At 40.4% G+C, this 19341-nt stretch overlaps 1 long non-coding RNA gene across 2 annotated transcripts in view; it reads right to left on the reverse strand.

The window, feature by feature from the left end:
- LOC309840286 overlaps positions 1-19341 on the reverse strand; it is an 83939-nt gene that overhangs the window by 14093 nt on the left and 50505 nt on the right. For both annotated transcript variants that reach the window (XR_014298572.1, XR_014298573.1), the window contains exon 4: positions 3764-3983. This is a non-coding gene — a long non-coding RNA (uncharacterized lncRNA). The remainder of the gene's footprint in view (positions 1-3763; positions 3984-19341) is intronic.

Here is a 19341-nt window from a genome sequence, read left to right on the forward strand (position 1 = left end):
GGATAGAGGTTCTGAGCCCACTTAGGCGGGCTCTGGGTTTCCTGGCTGTCATCATTGCCATGGCCTATTGCTTCCTCGTCTTTGGAATTCCCTCATGCTGTACAGTCTGCTTCTCTTTTCTCCCAACACCCTTCTGAATCAGGCTGATCTCTTCCTTTCCTTCACAGAAGTTCAGTTTACTTCTGGCTTGAACTTGGAGCTTTGGTGATGAAAGGAAGGAGATTGTATTTCTTCTAGTCAGAGCTATATTTTCAGGGCAGAGCTGCCTAGACCCACTAGAAATAAAAACAAGAGGAGATATGAGGTCATGGGCAAATCCCACCTGGCTGCCTCCTGGTTGGAGAAGAGCCCAGTGAGAATTTAGTCTCTGGCAGGTTAAGCTCAAAGTCTTACGGGGTAGATGCCATGTACTGGTGTCTTATTAGCTGATGGGTTGCAGGGAGAGCTTTTTTCTGGGTGCTGGGTAGAACTGCCTCCAACCCTTACTCTACACCCATGACTTCATGACTCCCCGAGGTCTAGAAGAGCCTTGATCTTTGATACATACAACGCTGAAACCAGAGGGTCCCTAAAAGCTGTTCGGTAGTGCGATACCACAGCCCTATTTGGTGTGGCCCTGAAAAGCTATAACATACATGGCTGGTGCAGAACAACATTCCGGAGGACTTCCAGGTGGATTAGGAACCTTTTCATTTTCACACAACATGAGTAATGTTGTGTGACCACTACATACACAGACACAGACTCAAGCTCAAAGCAGGTGACTAAAGAATGAATGACCTGTTTTCCAAGGCATTTGAAATATTCACTCCAAGATGGCAAACTGCAGTAAGTACAAGTCTTATGATCTGGTAATAATAGCTGTGGGTAGGCAGTATTTACTGCACTCTTATGAAATGTCAGGTGCTTAATAAGGATTATATCATTTCATGGTTGCTATATGTTTATCAGAATGGGGTCACTTTTCTCCACATTGTATGGATGGGAAAATAGAGGCTTAGAAAACTGAAATAACTCTTCCAAACTCATAAAGCCACTAAGTGGTGAAAACAGAATTTAAATATAAGCAGTCAATCCGTGGAACTTGTGTAGCCATTAGAAAAACTGATCTACTTCCACACATGTGGTCTCTCTCCCCAGAATATGGTCAACACTGTTTATTCTGTAATGAATTTCATTTGCTGTAGGTTAAGAACTAGGATTTTAGAGAGTTTCTGCCTAGGTTTGAATTTCATTTCTACCCCCTATTTATTGTTGTAATCTTGACTTGGCTTAACCTCTGTGCCTTAGTTTCCTCATCTGGGGATAATAATAGTACGAAGTTTATGGCCTATTGCAACACAAATAAATTCCTAAAAACATAGTAAGTGCTAGTCCTTCTTATCATATGTTAGTTATTATTAGTGACACGCATTTATTGATTGCCTACTATATGGCAGGTACTAGGTTCTTACATACAGACAGAAGAGAGGAACAGTATTTTGTGGTTAAAAAGATAAGTTATGGGGAGTGAAAGACAGATATTTAAAGCAATTGCGACACAAAGTATTGAGATCCATCATGTAACATTAAGAAAGAAGTGAAGAGGAGGAGAGAAAGCTGTAGGGAAAGGTTTGGGGCTAGACTCATAGGAATGAGTCTAAGGAATCCTATGTGTTAAGAGGTTAGGACTTCATCCTCTATACGCAATCAAGGGGTTGGGACATTTTTTCTTTTCCTTTCTTTTTCCCTTTCTTTTCTTTATTTTGGGGGAGTGCATTTTAAAAAGAGGGAGTAGCACCATCATTTAAGGGCTTTACTCCCCTCTGTTTGAGCCCCATTTAACCAGAGGTAAGTGTAAGCAAAGAACTAACAGAAGAATAAAAGTTCTTATGAAACTTTTTGGCCAGATTTTTAAAAAATTATGTTTGGAAGCTGATCTGTAGATTTTATAGAAGAAGATTCATTGTACAAAAAAAGGACTTCAAGTCATTTTATATCCTGATCCCATATGCATCGTGCAAGTGACTCTCATTGACTTAATACACTTGGCACCTTCCAGCATGTATAAAACATGGTGTATAAATAGTAGCATAGCCCATGCTGCCAGGGGCTCCTCTTGACGAGGGCAAAGATGACACTGTATTCTCTTAAGAATATGAGGTAACCTATAAGGCAGTTTTCTCACTGTGTCTGCCAGAAATTTTGAGCTGGGGGCATAATCCCCAGGGAACAGCAATAATTTTAAGAGTCCTAGCTAGGGTTGGCTGGTTTTTACGGCAGTAAACTCAACCTGTTCCACTGGTTTCAGTCTGCATGGCTGATTAAATGACCAGCATAGCCAGCCAGCTCCAACACAGAGACGCAAAGGAAGTGGAAAAACCCAGGCTATTAATGAAATAGCCAAGGGTGAGTGTAAAAATTTAGCATACAATGTTCATTTCTTCATAGAGTTGATGATAGTAGTAAGAATGCCCAACAATTGGTGAAATGCTTAAAAAATACAGTATACCTGTAACACTCATTCACAATTGCATAGTTATGGAAAATGATATGGAAAGGGCGACTGGGTGGCTCAGTCATTAAGCATCTACCTTCAGCTCAGGTCATGATCCCTGCATTCTGGGATAGAGCCCTATATTGGGCTCCCTGCTCACCAGGGAGCCTGTTTCTCCCTCTCCAGCTCCCTCTTGCTTGTGTTCCCTCTCTCTCTCTCTCTCTCTGTCATAAATAAATAAAATCTTAAAAAGAAAAACAAGGATAATGATATGAAAGAGAACCCAATGACAACTCAAGCAGGTTATACTCTACCACCATGTCTAAAAAAAAAAAGTTTCTAAGTTGATGTGTAAAATAAAATCTTTTTTTTTTAAAGAAAATAAAAGACTCACATTTTAATAGTTATTATTTCTAAGTGGAGGATTACAGTTAATTTTTATTTTACTCTTTTGCTTATATGTACTAGATAATTTTTCTGTAACTGAACATCTATTAATTTTGTATCCAAAGTTATTTTTTAATTAAAAAATTTTAAATGTAACTGGTGGGAATCCAGAGACATTTGACAACAGGATACAGACTACATTCAAGGGCCATATTGTGATGCTTAGCACTGGTTATGGATATAAGAAGAAAATGAGGTATGTGCAGCCCAGTGGCTTCCAGAAATTCCTGGTCCACAACACTACGGAGCTATAAGTGCTGCTGATGTGCAACAGACTTTACTATGCAGAGATTGCTCAAAAAATGGTTTCCTCCAAGAACCACAAAGTCATTGAGGAAAGAACTGCCCAGCTGGTTATCATAGTCACCAGTTCCACTGTGAGGCTGCACAGCAAAGTAAACGAATAGGCAGCTCATAGGCATGTTTTATTTGTGGTAAATAAAGCCATGAAAACTCTACCATCTGGCATTTTCCTCCTTTAGAGTAGAAACAGAAAAAAAAAAAAAAAAATGGAATGAGGGGCGCCTGGGTGGCTCAGTGGGTTAAGCCGCTGCCTTCAGCTCAGGTCATGATCTCAGGGTCCTGGGATCAAGTCCCACATCAGGCTCTCTGCTCAGCAGGGAGCCTGCTTCCTCCTCTCTCTCTCTCTCTGCCTGCCTCTCTGCCTACTTGTGATCTCTCTCTGTCAAATAATAATAAAAAAAATGGAATGAAAACAAATTTGTAGGTGTTTCATACATGTAGCCCATTTTGTCCTCATGATAATCCTATGAGATAATTGTAGTTGAAACCATTGGTGTTCTACCAAATCTGTGTGTTTCACAGCATTTCCCAGCCTACCTTTGCAGTCAGGTTGGTCACACCACAGACTTCTGACAGATTGAATACAGGCAAAAGGTAGGTGCCTCCTTTCAGCCTGGTCATGTAAGATCCCAATGTCCTTTTTGCTTTCTCTTCTTCATCTACAAAACTGCAAGCAATTGACTCCAAGTTGTGCCCAGTGAAAGGAGCCCACATGGTCAGAGAGAGCTGCCAGGGACAGCCATCCATCTGTACCTTCCTGTGAAACAAGAAATAAACTTTGACTCCCTGAAGTCACTGAATCTTTGGATTTGTTTGTTACAACAGCATAGCTTGTCCTACTTTAACTAATATAGATTGATACTATTGTTATCCCATTTTACAGGCAAATCAACCAAGGCTCAGAGAGATAAATTAATTTTTGAAAAATTGCAGGGCTATACAGGGTAGAACTAGGATCCAAACTAACACCTATTACACTCCAAAGCTATACAGAGGACCACCTCCATAGAGTTATACTTTTTCTCTCAACTACCCAGGTTGGAAGGCAACAATGCTTCCAACATATGTGGATTTTTAGAGTGAATATCAGGTTTGCTGTTGGGGGTATACATTAAAGCTTGAGGTACATAAAAATTACTAGGGATGCTGGTTAAAAACAATTACAGTTCCAGGACCCAATTCTCATAGACTCAGATTCAGTAGCTCAGAGGAAGGAACATGGAATCTGCATTTTTTAACAAGTACTAAAGAGGAAATCTGATGCCCAAAGGCAGGGCTTTTGAGGTAGCTGACCTCAGTGGTAGACAAGTCCCATCTTTCTGGTTTTCAGCCAATGACTCCCTCTAATGGAGAATTCTGGAAACATTCCTCCTCTTTCCGGGTTAAGGTATCAGAGAGAGTCTACCACCACCCTCCATGAAGCTGATAAAGACAATTATACACCTTCCAAGATCCCAGGTGCATGACCTGGACTTGACTCTCAGCCACACCTTGGAACCAAAGTTAGTGAAGGAAAGGAAAACTGAGATGAGCTATATGATAAAGCTTGTAAGACTCATGTTAAGGTTTCAGAATCATTCTAGATATATAGATCCAAGCCCAGTTCTCTACTGCCTTTCAGTTTCTGTGAGTTACCCAAAAACTTTTAAATAAATGACATTTAAGCTTAAATCCATGAGAATGTGTAGCTTGCTGTTGCTTACTAGTAAGAGCAATGAAACTTGCCACTCAAAAGAGTTATTATTGAGAATTGTGGCGGCTAGGTCACGGTGATTCTATTGAAACTGTAGCTAAAAGTGGTACAGTCTGAGCCATCTAAAAGTAATTTCAAAATATCTGACAAATTTACTACTCAAGCACAAAGCAAAGCAATACTAGTCTAGGGCAAATTTGTTAACATAATTTACTAGCCTAGGGCAAATTACAAACATAATTTGTAAGCTACCTTTTCTTCTCCATCCACTTGCTTCACACCTTGCAAACTTCCCCACTACTCAGCAAACTCCTTTCCCAGGATGCTAATGAGATTCTCACATTCTTCCACCTTTCCCTTTTGCCTCTCAGTTCCACAGACAAGCCTCCTGAAGAACCTCTCCGGCAAAGGCAGATCTCTCCCAGCGGGCACTAGAATGATTAAAGCTGGACGGGTTAAGGCAGAACCCACTGCAATGAACTTGGGAGAGGAAGGCTGAGAATTCTCATATATTGGTGCTTTTTTGTTGCCATATATCCCACAAATGAGTGAGGCCACCTTGCCCATTCTACTGCTAGGCTTCTCGGTGCCTAGAAATGGCAGTGGTCATGGGAATTTGTGCAGGGAAACCCAGAGTCTCCAGACAAGTCTTGTTGTGCAGCTTAGGAGAGGCCAAGAAGCAGGTAGGTAGAATACACCACAGACTAGAATACACCACAGACTAACAGCCTGCACTGTAGGAAAGCATAACATGGGCAACAAACCCCAGGCCATATACCCACCCATGCAAGAAGCAGAATTTTCTTTGTTATTTTTTAACTGTACTCATGCTTCAGCTTTCATCCTACCTGCTGCTAGAAACTTAACATTCGTTCAGAGTTCCTCCTTCTCTGTGAGACTGGGTCTAAGTTCCAGGAGGCTAATACTGTGTCACGGCACTGGGAAGGGACAGCTACTAGGCTGACATCTGCTTAGATGTGTATTCTCTCCCCTTGGTCCACACGTGTATGTTTATCTCATCCCCATTTCTGACCTCTGGGGCTCTCCAAGTGTGGCTCTTTTTGCTTCTCTCAGTCCACTCTTGGGCCCACTTTTTAGTGCATCTTCCTTTTCTGTTTGGGAGCATGAGCAATTCTATGGGGCTCTTGCAGGTTCATCAACCCAGACATCCCACCTAACCATTTTCTTTCATTGCTCCTGCTTCCTGCCCAGCGCTAGATAAACGGGGGAGGCTTATCACCACTTGGGTTCCACTTGGGCAATAAGAATACACACCTTCTGCACTTGGATCCCTCAGATCTGTGTGGGGTTTCCAGCATTCCCCCAACAACAGACCCCAGGGGAGACAGGCACAGATCACCTCTTCAGGGACCCAGCTTTTTATACTCCCTTCTAGTCCTTTTCTCCTGGCAACCCAGGGGATTTGGGAAAGCTAGTTTGGAGGGTGGGAAAAACTGGCTCTGAGTCATTATTTATTCTTCTGGAATCTTTTGTCCTATGCCCTGGGCTCTTTCTGGTCCCTGCTGTGGGTTAGGCTTTTGGAAGTACAAAGGCTTCTTTTCCTCTCCCTATGTCATTCCTGCCCGGAGGCAAAGTGCATTGAGCTTGAGTGGGAGGAAGGGCCATGGGAAAATCCTGGGGCTGGGTGGGGCCCCTGTGGTTAATATCTTAAAATATTATTCCACCACAGGGGTCTGATATGTAATGTTTGGCAAGGGCTGTTTTTGGCTTTTTTATGAATGTCTAAGTATATCACGCTCCTACTCAGTCTCCCTGTTAGGTGGTGATTAGATTATAAGACCCTGCTCGCATACAGTCAATTAATTGATTTCTTTGATCATGTCTTTTTATTTAAAGAGTGGACATTATTATATTTTCCTGTACTATGCAAGTGCACCTTTTGTGTGCATTTGGGATTAGTTGCTATAAAATGAAGTACAGCATTTTCCTCTTCTTGACATTTACATAAACGAAATTGTACACTGTACTTTCTTGTGTCTGGGTTCTCTTGCTCAGCTTAATATTTGTGAGATTCACTTATGTGGTTTTGTGTATTTTAAAAACTTATTGCATAGGACTCCATTGAATGAATAGGCCATGACTTATTGACCCATTCTCTTACTGATGGATATTTGGGTTGTTGCCAATTTTTGGTTATCATTAAAGAAGCTGCTAAGAACATTCTGGCACATGTCAATTGGTAGCATAGGCTTCACTCCTTTTGGGATATACCTAGAATGGGATTGTTGAGTCATAAGACAGTTGTGTGTTTACCTTTAATGTCTAATGCCAAATGGCTTTTTAGGAGTTATACAAATCCCTACTCTCACCAGCAATGTATTAGAATTCCAGTTGCTTGACATCCTAATTAATAATGATTTGTATCATCAGACTTCTAATTCAGTCACTCTGTTGGATGGAATGGGTTACATCATTGTGTTTTAATTTGCATTTCTCTGAGGAGTAATGTTGTTGAGCACCTTTTCATATGCTTATTAGCTATTTGCATATCCTCCTTTGTGAAGTGTCTGTTCAAGTCTTTTGCCCATTTTGTATTTGGCTGTTTGTGTTTTTCTTATTGATTTATACGAATCTTTTATACATTTAGGTACAAGTCTTTTGTTGGATATGTACATTTCAGATATTTTCTCCTAGGCTATGGCTTATCTTTTCTCTCCCCTACAAGTGTCTGACTTTTGGTGGGCAGAAGTTCTTAATTTTAACTATGCCAGATTTATCAGTTTCTTATGTTAGCAATTTCTGTGTCTTATTTAGTAAATCTTTCCCCTTAGTCCAAGTTCATGAAAATATTTTACATTTCTTCTAGAAGCTTTATTGTTTCACCCTTCACATATAGGTCTATTATCAATCTTAGATTAATAATTTGTGTTTGATGTCAGGTAAGAGACAATGTTTATTTTTTTATACATGGATATACAATTGCTGTAACACCACTATTAAAAGGGTGCTTGACTGGCTCAAGTTGGTGGAGTGTGTGACTCTTGAACATGGGGTTTTCAGCTAGAGCGCCACCTTGAGTATAGAGATTACTTAAAAATAAAATCTTTTAAAAAAAGATGATCCATTTGCCATTGTGTTAATTTGCACATCAAGGAATTGTATATATTTGGGTATATTTCTGGATTCTGTAGTTTATTTTAAACTTATTTTCAACTTATTTGCCTATCTTCAGGTCAATATCACATTTATTTCATAATACCTTGCTCTTTCACAATAACAAGGTATTCTATAAATATCTTTATAAATTAAGGAAGCTCCCTTCTAATCCTAGGTTGCTAGGAGATTATATCAAGAATGATTATTGATTTTGTCAAATGCTGTGTGTGTTTTGAGGTGATCTATGATTCTCCTTTTTAGTTTATTTGGTGAATTACATTGATTTCTGAGTATTAAATTATTCTTGCAACTACTTGGTCATATGTATGTCTATTTATCACTGGATTCAATTTATTAATATTATTTTGTTCAGGATTTTAGTATTTGTAATCTTAAAACATAATGGCCTATAGCATTCCTTTCTTACAATATCCCTAGCAGTTTTGGTATCAGGGTTATGCTGGCCTTATAAAACTAGTTTGGAATTATTTCTTCTTTCTCCTCTAAAAGTATATTAATTCTTCCTTGAATGTTCAGAAAAAAAATAATCAACAAAGCCATCTGGGTTGGGCTTGTAGGGATTTGTGGAGGAGAAGGGAGATTTTTAATTATAGATTCAATTCCTTTAATCAATGTAGGACAACTTATTTTTCCTATTTCTTTTGTATCAGTTTAAGTAATTTATGTTTCAATTTCAACTATAATATTAAATTTGTCAATTTCAACTATAATATTACATTTTTGGCATAAAGTTACATAGGTATATTACCCTTTTAAATTTTTTAAATATTTAGGATCTATAGTTATGTCATCTTTTTTATTCCTGATATTGGTAACTTATGTATTTTGCTTCTTGATCCCATGCTAGGTGTTTATCAATTTTACTGATCACTTCAAAGAATACATTTTTAGTTTCTGTTTCATTAATTTCTGCTCTTGTCCTTTTTTTTTTTTTTTTTGCTTCATTTGTTTTTCTTTGCCTACTTTCTTACAAAAGAAGCTCAGATCATTAATTGTCAACTTTTTCCTTTTAAAGTTAAAATTTTCCCTCCAGGCACTGCTTTGGCTGTGTTCCACAAATTTTGATGTGTCATATTGTTATTTCTTTGATTTATTATTTTTATATTTTGACTAGGTGATGCAAGCACATAAAAACACACATATAAATGCATACACAGTGGAAAGTAAGATTCCATCTGTATCACTTAGAATCTGGCAAGAAACAAAAATTTCTCCAACTCAGATCATTCATATGATGGTATTTTAATAAGAAATTATTATGGAAGTGTCACTAGGACAGAGGGCTCAAACAAGGAATGCTAAATCACTGCTGACTCATCATCAATAGGATGTCATTATCACCTCTAGATCTGATAGAGTAATGTGAGGAAATAGTTCATAGAAGCTAGTAATAGTTAGAACCATGGGGATAGGGCCTTCTTAGGGGTGTGCAGTTATGTAGGGGTGACGAGACTCCAGAACCACTTCATCAAGCAGGAAGCGAGTGGAATGACAAATATCCTGGCCACTCTTCTCTTGGGCATCCATCTTCTGCTGCTGCTGCTTTGTAGCTGAATCCAATCCAGTCTTTAGCAGGTAATCCCCAGGACAGAGAATAGGTCAAAGAAGGGGTGGGGAATGAGGGGGTGAGGAAACAAAGAATAACAAGCACAAGAGGATGTTCTTAGGGTGGAACATGAGGGTGACCCTATGACCTGATTCCATCCTCACTTAGCTAGGTTTGGTGCATGATGGGTGATTGTAAGGAAAGGCACTCTGGTAATTGGAAAGACCAGGACTCCATTCCAAAGAAAAGTAGGATTTGGAGGATCACAGAAGAAATTGCCAAGACAGTACATTGTACACTGCTAAACTCTATCCCCAGTGTGGAATGTATGTCACAGCGGTACACAAAATAGCTCTAGGACTTGGTATTATAGAATGCTGAATCACATGCTGAGAAATGTATTCCCTTTGAAATTACTCTTCAATCCTGGTTAAATCAGGAAGAAAGTTTTTCCACTTGAAAGTTTTGACAACTCTTTAATAAAAACAGGCCCAGGGTGCCTGGGTGGCTCAGTCAGTTAAGTATCTGCCTTTGGCTCAGGTCATGATCTCAGGGTCCTGGGATGGAGCCCCACATCGCGCTCCTTGTTCAGTGGGGAGCCTGCTTCTCCCTCTTCCTGCTGCTCCCCCTGCTTGTTTTCTCTAATAAATAAATAAAATCTTAAAAAATAAATAAAACAAAACACACGAGAAAGCAGGCCCAGGTTCAGAGATTTTGTTAAGCACCAGTATCAAGATAAAAGTTAATAAAATTGTTTGGTTTTCATGGCACTTATTTTGAAGTTACTTTCAGTTTATGGTAAATAATACTGATTTTCCATTTATGGTAATGATATAAGGTTTCTTCTGAAAAAATATATATTTAGGTAAAAACCAATCTGTTTCAAAAAAATAAGTAAACCATAACACAGGAGGTAATCAGCTGTGGCAAACATACAGAAAGGATACTTGAAGACTAAGCTGGGATGAGATTGCTTTAAATGTAGATATATTACCAAAACTGAGACAGCACATAGTGAAGGGTAGGGTTCTCCAAGAGGGGGAAAAGAAGTACAAACCTCTATGGAGGCAGAGTGCTACCTCCTGCATGGAGGGTTTTCTTAAAACATGCTCCCCACTTCTCTGTCCCTACAAAATTGTTATCAACTTTATTAATACACAATGCACACACTGTGAAACCCACCCATTTAACATGTAAAATTCAGTAGTTTTTATTTTCAGAGTTGTGCAATCTAATTTTAGAACATTCCCATCATCCCAAAAAGGAGCACTATACCCAGTAGCAGTCACTCCCCACTATCCCTCTTCCTAGCTCTTGGCAACCATTAATCTATTTTCTGTCTATTGATTTGCCTGTTTTGGGTATTTCATATAAATGGGATCATACAACCAGTAACCTTTTGTGACTGGCTTTCAGTTAGCATAATGTTTTCAAGGTTTATCCATATTGTGGCATGTTATCAGTGTTTTCATTTTCATTGCTAAATAATATTCCTGCAACGGACTGAATATTTATACTCCTCCCCCAAATTCATATGTTGAAACCCTAACCCTCATTATGATGGTGTTAAAAGATGGAGACTTCACGTAATTAGGTAATGAGGATAAAGTCCTCATAAATGGAATTAGTGCCCTCATAAAAGAACCTCAGAGAACTTCCTTGCTCCTTCTGCCATGTGAGGACAGTGAGAAGTTAGTTGTCTGTGAATCATGAAGTGAGCTCTCCCCAGATACTCAAATCCACCAATGCCTCAATCTTGGACTTCTTAGCCTCCAAAACTGTGGGAAACAAACGTTTACTGTTTAAGCCACCAATTCTATGGTATTTTGTGACAGTCACCTGAATGAACTAAGACAATTCCCTTGTGTGAATATTCCACATTTTCTAACCATTCATCGATGGACATTTGGGTTGTTTCCACTTTTTGGCTATTATGAATAATGCAGCTATGAACATTTGTACAGGCTTATTTGTGGACATATGCTTTCATTTCTCTTTAGTATATACCTAGTTGTAGAATTGCTGGGTTGTGTGGTAAACCTGATGTTTAAAATTTTGAGGAACTGACAGACTGTTTTACAAAGTGGCTACATAATTTTACATTATCATTACCAATGTAGAGAGTTACAACTTCTTCACATTCTTGCCAACACCTGATATTCTTTTTTAAATTATTATATAGCCATTCTACTGGGATGAAGAAGTGTCTCACTGTGGTTTTTATTTGTGTTTCCCTAATAATTACTAGTGTTGAGCATCTTTTAATTTTATTATTGAGCTGTAAGAGTTCTTTATACATTCTGGGTACAAGGCTTTCCCATTCCTCCCCCTCCAAAGGATAGCCCTCACCAGCTAACTTAGCAATTACAAGAGATAGCAAGAAGCAGATGTAAATGCTAACCCACTAAAGAGTTACCTTGCCTTGTAAGAGGCAGCCTACCAAGTGGGGTAGCCTGGGCAAGTGTGTTCTCAAGAAGCATTCTGAGGTCAATGCAAGTGTTTGGAAAGGAATTTGATGTAAGCCTCAGATATCCACACCAGCAAGACTTTAAGAGACGACATCAACCAGGAAGATTTTGAGTCCAAAGGTTTTTTATCGCCAATTGCTGCTGTAAATATTCTGCATATCTTTGCTGTTCATTGCTGTTCAAAGTGTGGACCTTGGACCAACAGCATTTACATCTCCTAGGAACTTGTTAAAATTACAGACTCTCATGCCCCACCCCAGACCTACTGAATCAGAATCATTTTAATAAGAATTACAGTGATCTGTACGTACTTTATAGTTTGGGAATTGCTGCTATAGGACACTTAAAATAGATTCTAAAACTGCATTGCAGAAAGCCTGCCTGGGTACCTGTGCCAGATGGAGCTGGCTGGTACCTGAGACTGGATTGAGGAAAAACAATTATGCATGCAGATTTTTCTCCAGTATCCCTACACCAACCCCCTCAATTCTAATTCTTTCCTTTTATATTTGGGGTCCTCCTTTTTCTAATTACTTTTTTAGATTAACCAGTGCTTTCTCTTTATTTTACCTCTCTCCTATAGCACAAGCTCTGAGCAACACTCCAAATGGCATCACACTACAGAGAACAGAATTAAAGGTGTCTACAATTTATAATTTCCCTCCAATTAAGAAATGAGAAGAACTAAGCCTTTTGGAGAAAACTTGATAGACTGGGATGCCCGGGGATTTTTCAAGGTCCTGAAATGATACCAGAGATCATCTTTATTACTTATATCCTATATTTTACATTGTGCTAAAAAGAATTGAAGAACTGAAATAAGTGTAACAAAATATGAAAAAGCCCCAGGAGTAGGGTTTGTGTGCCAAATCTATACCATATTGAAGAATGTCTTGCTAGAAATAGGTTGTAAATTTGGTTCTGAGCTTCCTAGCGGCCAATGAGAAGGGTAAAATACTGTGACTCACATGTTCTGTATGTAAGATAAAAAATCCATCAGCTGTTTTAGTTGCCTGGCCATTCTTGGTGCTGATGTGTAAGAGAATTTTCTTTTTCAGTCCGGAAATTTCCAGATAAGAGTGGACACATCCAAACACATGGACACTCAGTGAGTTGATGTCCTCTTAGGAAAAGGACTCTAATGTGAGCACCTTGGACCAGCACAAGAAATAAACCAAAGAGAGTAACTCTGGCAGGGCTTGGGACTGGGGGCCACTCTGACATACCAACAGGCAGTCAACTGAGGCAGAAAGGTTTATGTCATCAATAAATTGTACCTTGTAGGTGGTCACCTGGATAGGGACACTCTAGTGAACTACTTTTTTTTTCTTTCTCTTTTCTCCTTCCTCAGATATGATCCTACTGTAGAAAATCTTAAGGAGCCTTATCTTTAGTCCAGACAACTGAGTCAAAAGATTTATTCTCTTTTACCTAAGAGGAAAAACTGCCTTTGCTTTCTTAGCTTAAATCCTCTGAGAACATTGGGAATGACAGGGACCTTGGAAACGATCTAGGCTATACTCCAAATATCAACAAGCCAGAGAGCCATGGAAACTGGCTGCTTCCAAGGGACAGTCATTGCACATTTTGCCAATGGAGCAGTGCTGATGCGACTCATGATACTAGCAGCTGGCTGCCAAGTGGTTATGATAAAAGGGAGCAAGCTAGTTGAAAGCATGTGGGAGGTGGAAGAGAGGGCACAATGTGACTCATAGGCAAGAGGAGTTCGTTGATATAATGGAAAGAGTGCTAGGCTAGCATCCGCTGTGTGACCTTGGGCATGTCCTTAACCTCCCTGGATTTTTCTCACCTATGATAAATAATCAAAGTAATTAACACCTACAGGGTCCTTAGTACTTTACATGAACCATTCATGTTGAATTTCCATAATAATGCATAAGCTAGATCCTACTATTTCCTCTATTTTCCAAATGGGGAAACTGAGGTACACACACCCAAGGGTCACTCAGTTGAACCCAGGCCATCTGAATCCAGAGTCTGAGCTGTGTCATCTGGGGTGTCAGATTAGATGAATGCTAAAGACTCTACCTCTGCAATTAACTTCCTTTCTCACTAAGATAATAATAGCTTTGTGAAGATTATGAAGTAACACAGATGAAGTGCTTAGCACAGTGTCTGGATCATAAGTGCTCAATAGATGTCAGCTGTTACTATTGTTCATAATTTCACTTTTACTATTGCCATTTTATGGAACAAATCACTTCTGTCACCTCCTCAACAGCTGCCTCAGGGCACAGTTAGCCCAACTGAACCGATTAATAAGTTCGAACAGTGGATCAATTCAGCCATGAAATCAAGCAAGCCTGACTTGATGCCAAAGTAAATTGCCTAGTTAAATCGTCTGAAGCAGTGCTCCCCAATAGAACTTTCTGTGCTGGTGGAAATGCTCTTCATCTGTGCTAATATGTTAGGCACTAGCAACGTGTGCCTACAGAGCACTGGAAATGCGGTTAGTGTGAGTGAGGGACTAAGTATCTCATTTAATTTCACTTTGAATTTTTATCTTGCTGCATGTATCTAGCGGCTACCATACTGGACAGCTCAGGCTAATGCCAATCTGGCAGCCAAGAACCCTTGGTGAGAGGACACTAAAGCATCAGGCACAAGAAAGAAAGTTGGGAGTCCCTCTGACCACAGCTGTTTTGTTACAGGTGCCTTAAAGAATGGTGGGTATTTGAATGGTCCTGATTTGGAGTACTTCCTCCACATAGTCCGTAAAGTTGTGTATTCTAGGGGTGGGAGGCAGGAGGATGAGAAGAAAGAAGGCAACTGCACTTCCATCGCCAGGATGTCCCTAAGGGATTCTGGGTAGAATCAGATTCCTTATTGTTGTTAAAAATTATTTTTAGGGGGTGGGTGTTTTATACCTGTGCTATGTGACAGCACCATGACATGCCATTTTTCAAATGCTTGGTTTCACTACATGAAGAAACTCAAAAGTGATTTAAGGTCATGGCTTCAATATTTAATTAGGGAAAGATGATCACAATGGAGGCTCGAAAAATTGAAGACTTGGAAGGGGGCTGTCTTGCAAGCATGTCCATTACAAACTGGCATTTTAGGGAAGCCATGCATACAACCCCAGGACACAAGTGCCTCGCTTTTTAGGCTCACTGGCTTTGGATCAAGAGAGGAGGAGCAATCAGGCAGATGGTGACAGCACCTCCCTCAGCTCTTACCCTGGTCCTTCAGGATCTTGGCTTTTTTTTTTTTTTTTTTTTTTTTTTTTAGTGGAAGAATTTCTTGATGATATGAAGAGATCAATAAGCTTATTTTGATCTAAGTATGCAAGCATGAAACTAGTGCCCTGGTACAAATTTCTATGCCTTGTATTATGTTCTGGTTCTAAAAATCTTTCAGCAATGAAGAATCCCTCTTCTACTTACTCCTCCCTACCACCAGGATTGGTTGGGTGACTAATTCAATGGCTGCCAAAATTTGCAGACAACGAAATTGAAATCTAATGAGGCTTGCTTGTGTTAAACCAATTTTTAAATGATAGTAATTAAGAGAGTTTTCATATAGGAAAGGCTTTGTTTAGATGGCAACATTAAAAGCTAAGACCAGAAGAAACACAAGGTTCTTATGCACAAAGGATTCTCTTTATGTTGTTTTGTAATCAGGCTGGTCAGTGTTTGAGCAGTGAATGCTAACACAGTGGCCCGCCCTGGCGTGTGCCCTACTTTACCGCTGTCCTAGTGAGTCTACCTCGGAGAATGTCTTGTACCAGGGCTGCAGCCTCTCAGGCTGTCTGCAAACAGACACCAGGCCATCTGCCCTCTTGCCTTCCACCCAAACACAGCTGCTGGGCTCCATCCCAGCTCCAGCCATCTGGAGGAGGAATAAAGGCCCCTCTCCTCACCCTCCTCCTGGCTGCCAAGAGGAGACTGGGGAATCTTGGCACTCTCTTAGCCCCAGTGAGGCAAGGAGAATGGAAGAAGCCGCCAGATCTTCTTCCAGTGGCAGGCAGCTCCTTCTCTCTGGTTGTTGGGGTCAATGAAACCCTTTATTCATTCCCCAAACATGTATTGAGCTCTTGCACATGTCAAGCCCTGGACCAGACCAGTGTCTGAGGACTGGATGGGGGAAGACACAACTCCTGGGCTGTAGAAGCTCAGACTCTGGTGAGGGTGATGGACATGTGCACAGTTAAGTTCATTGTGGGCAGAAGCAAAGAGTGGTAGGGGCCCAGCAGAGGGGTATTTGACCCAGTGTGAGAGGATCAGAGAAGTCTTCCCACAGAAGGTGACACTGGGCCTGACATCTCAAAGTGAGTCTGCAATAGGTGCTAGCAAATCAGAATGTCAAAAGGCTGGCCAAGGTGGAAAGAGTATGGAGCCCTGCCTGGTGGGGTAAGGAGAATGAAGGGGGTAGGGTTCATTAAGGGAGGGGCTGGACAGAGACAGCCGGACTCTGGTGGGCCTCAATGCCCATAAGAGAATGCAAGGTAGGCAGTGGAGGGCTGAGTGACAGTCAATGTGGGAAGATGTTCAGGTGGTGGGAAAGAGGACAGCTCTAAGGCATTAAGACTAATTAAGAGCAGTCTCCATATATCCAGAAGAGAAATACTTGGGGCTAAATGAAGTAACCGTGAAAAGGAAATTGGAGGGAGATATCTTTACTAAAAATGTCTAAACCCTTCAAACTGGTTCCCAAATAATTTTGAAGTTCACAGGAAGCTCTGCAATGGAGGAGCTTGAAACTACTCTGCAATGTGCCTGGACCTTTTCAAGGACAGGAAGAACTTAACTGCACAGGGCTTGCTAGTGCCTAATGGCCCCAGGAGCCACCTGGCAACCACGGATGGCAAGAAATGGCATGCCAGGCTACTCTCAGAAAGGCTATTGACCAAGAGATACCTGAAGAAATGGCTCAAATCCCAACTATAGCATTCACCTATGATCCTCGTTCCAGTTCAGTCCCCAAAGCCATGACCAGAGGAGACCGGACCTAAGGCAGGTGGTTTGACTAGTTGCAGTCATCTCTCGGGGGCTTTTGGCCTGATTGGGAGAACTTTCGGTCAATGTAGGGCAGCTCAAGGAAGAGAGGCAGGTCAGCTGCCACCTCTTTCTCCTCTTGGCCTCTCTAGAAGGCCAGATGCTGCCCACCAGGCCCTGTAGGTCAGAGGCCAATGGGCCGTTTGCTCTCTTCTCCCTAATTAAAGGGAAAGGAGGTAAAGGTGCTTTCTGTTCCAGTGCCCTTCATTCCTGGCCTCCTGAAAGTGTGCGGAATCCATCATTTCAAAAGCACTCATGAAAAAATCAGGAGCCAAAAAGCAGGGTTTGAGACTGGCTCCTCTTTGAAAGGCCAGGATGAAAAGCTACTGACAATCTGAATTAAAGATAGAAAAGGAAGCAACAGATACCACAGCCCCATCCCTGAGACCCAAGCAATAGTGTCCACGTGGGTCGAGAACCCAAGGCCCAGCTCAGTGCTTAAAACCTCAGTTTCTAACCGTAAAAAACAAAACAAAACAAAAAAAAAACCTTACAAAGCAGTTTATTATTTGCAGATTTTTCCATTTTTGAAAATGTGAGGCATGGAGAACTGCAGTAGGTCATAAATCTAGCAGGTAGATTAAAACATCCTGTAAGTCTTGGAAAACGTGTATACCATTATTTTTCTTTCTCAGTGATGAATCTTAATTTCTATTCTGAGGAATTCTTCTTTACTTTTAACACATAAAATTTTAAAATTACAACAGCTAAAAATAACCCTGGGTGGATCTTCTATCCTTTTCTCTAGTTTCTCAGGCCCTTGTATCCTTGCTGCTTTCCTCTAAGAAGGGTTTGGTAGGTTTTTAAAAAATGTATATTTCCTATTGCTTTAAATTCTTGCATTGTAGAGCATCTTCTGTTATTAATGTTACCCTAAATGAGATAGTATAAGAACAGTAGATAAGCTTGCTAATTCAGTTGATTCATAATTTCTTACATTAAAAAAAAAAAAAACCCAACAAGTCAGCAGCTTTAGAAGACATGATAGATTAATGCCATACCTTTCAAAACAGATGGCTGAAGAGCCCAAGGATTACCACTTAGTGCCTTTGTTGGGAAAGTTTTTCCCCTCTCCTGGTGTCTTTTCCATATTTTAAGAAAGTAAAAGATTTCAAGCATCAATCTCATTTCTAAAATTCACGCTGTGAATCCTCAGCACGTGGATTCCCAGAGCACTGAGCTTTGTAATTCTCTTCACTTCTCTGGGCCTTGAGGTTTGCCCTCTTGGCTCCTGTGTGGAGTGCCTGAATGCCTGCACTCTGAAATCTGCCTTCCCCCTTGCTGCGGGCTCTGTTATTACGGTCTTTGAATCACATGCTTTCAGTCAGAGAAGCCTCGCGACACAGTTTGCCCTCCAAGATGCTGCATACTTTTGTTGGACCAGAAGGGCAAGTCACATGACTTCCTTCACTTGTCTGGAAATTGCTCAGTCAAAAGATTTCTCAGCAATTCTTTCACTTCATTTATTCCAGATCCTTCAAATCCTACTTTGTTCTCATGCTCAGAATTTCAGCAGATGGTCTTCTAAAGGGAAAAACATGTTGTGGTGTTCAATTCCCCTCTCTTATATCCCTCACCTCTCCTTAAAGACTTTTTTTTTACAAGCCACCCTCTTCTAAGCATATACACACACATATATATGTATTTTTTTCTTTTGAAGTAGTGATCCACACAACCACAATTTCTTATTTTTTTCTCACTTCCAAGACAAAATCTGCAGGCAACATCATTTTGCACCTTCAGACAAATGCTGAGGTTTTCATTATAAAATTCGTTTTTTGTTTTTTTTTTAAAAAGCCACAGAAGATGTTTTAGCAATTCCAAAATCAAGTTTTCTAGGAACAAAATAGAGAAGCGCACAGTCCTATCTTAGGGGAAGGGGACTCCTTCAAGAGGATGCGATGGAGCATCCACATGCTTCGGATGAGAAATTGACTGTCTGGAACTGGCAGCCCAAGGTCACGCCATAAGCCATGGCATAGTCAGGGCCAGCGCAGAGTGGACAGCTGCCTTCCAGACCAGAGTCATCACCAAATCAGTTTCTTCAACTGTAAAGTACAAAGGATAATACAACTGTAAAGTGATGTAGCCGACCTGCAAGAGGATGTTGAAAGGTAAATGAGTTAATATGTGTAGGCGCTTAGCTCCTGATGCAGAGTTCATGTTCCATAAATGTTAGATTGACATTGTAGGGAAAGGATGCCCTATATTCTCATAGTGTAGATTTTGTCAAAATGATCTCATTTCTGTAT

Source organism: Mustela nivalis, assembly GCF_964662115.1.
Source record: "Mustela nivalis genome assembly, chromosome: 1".
Taxonomy (NCBI): domain Eukaryota; kingdom Metazoa; phylum Chordata; class Mammalia; order Carnivora; family Mustelidae; genus Mustela; species Mustela nivalis.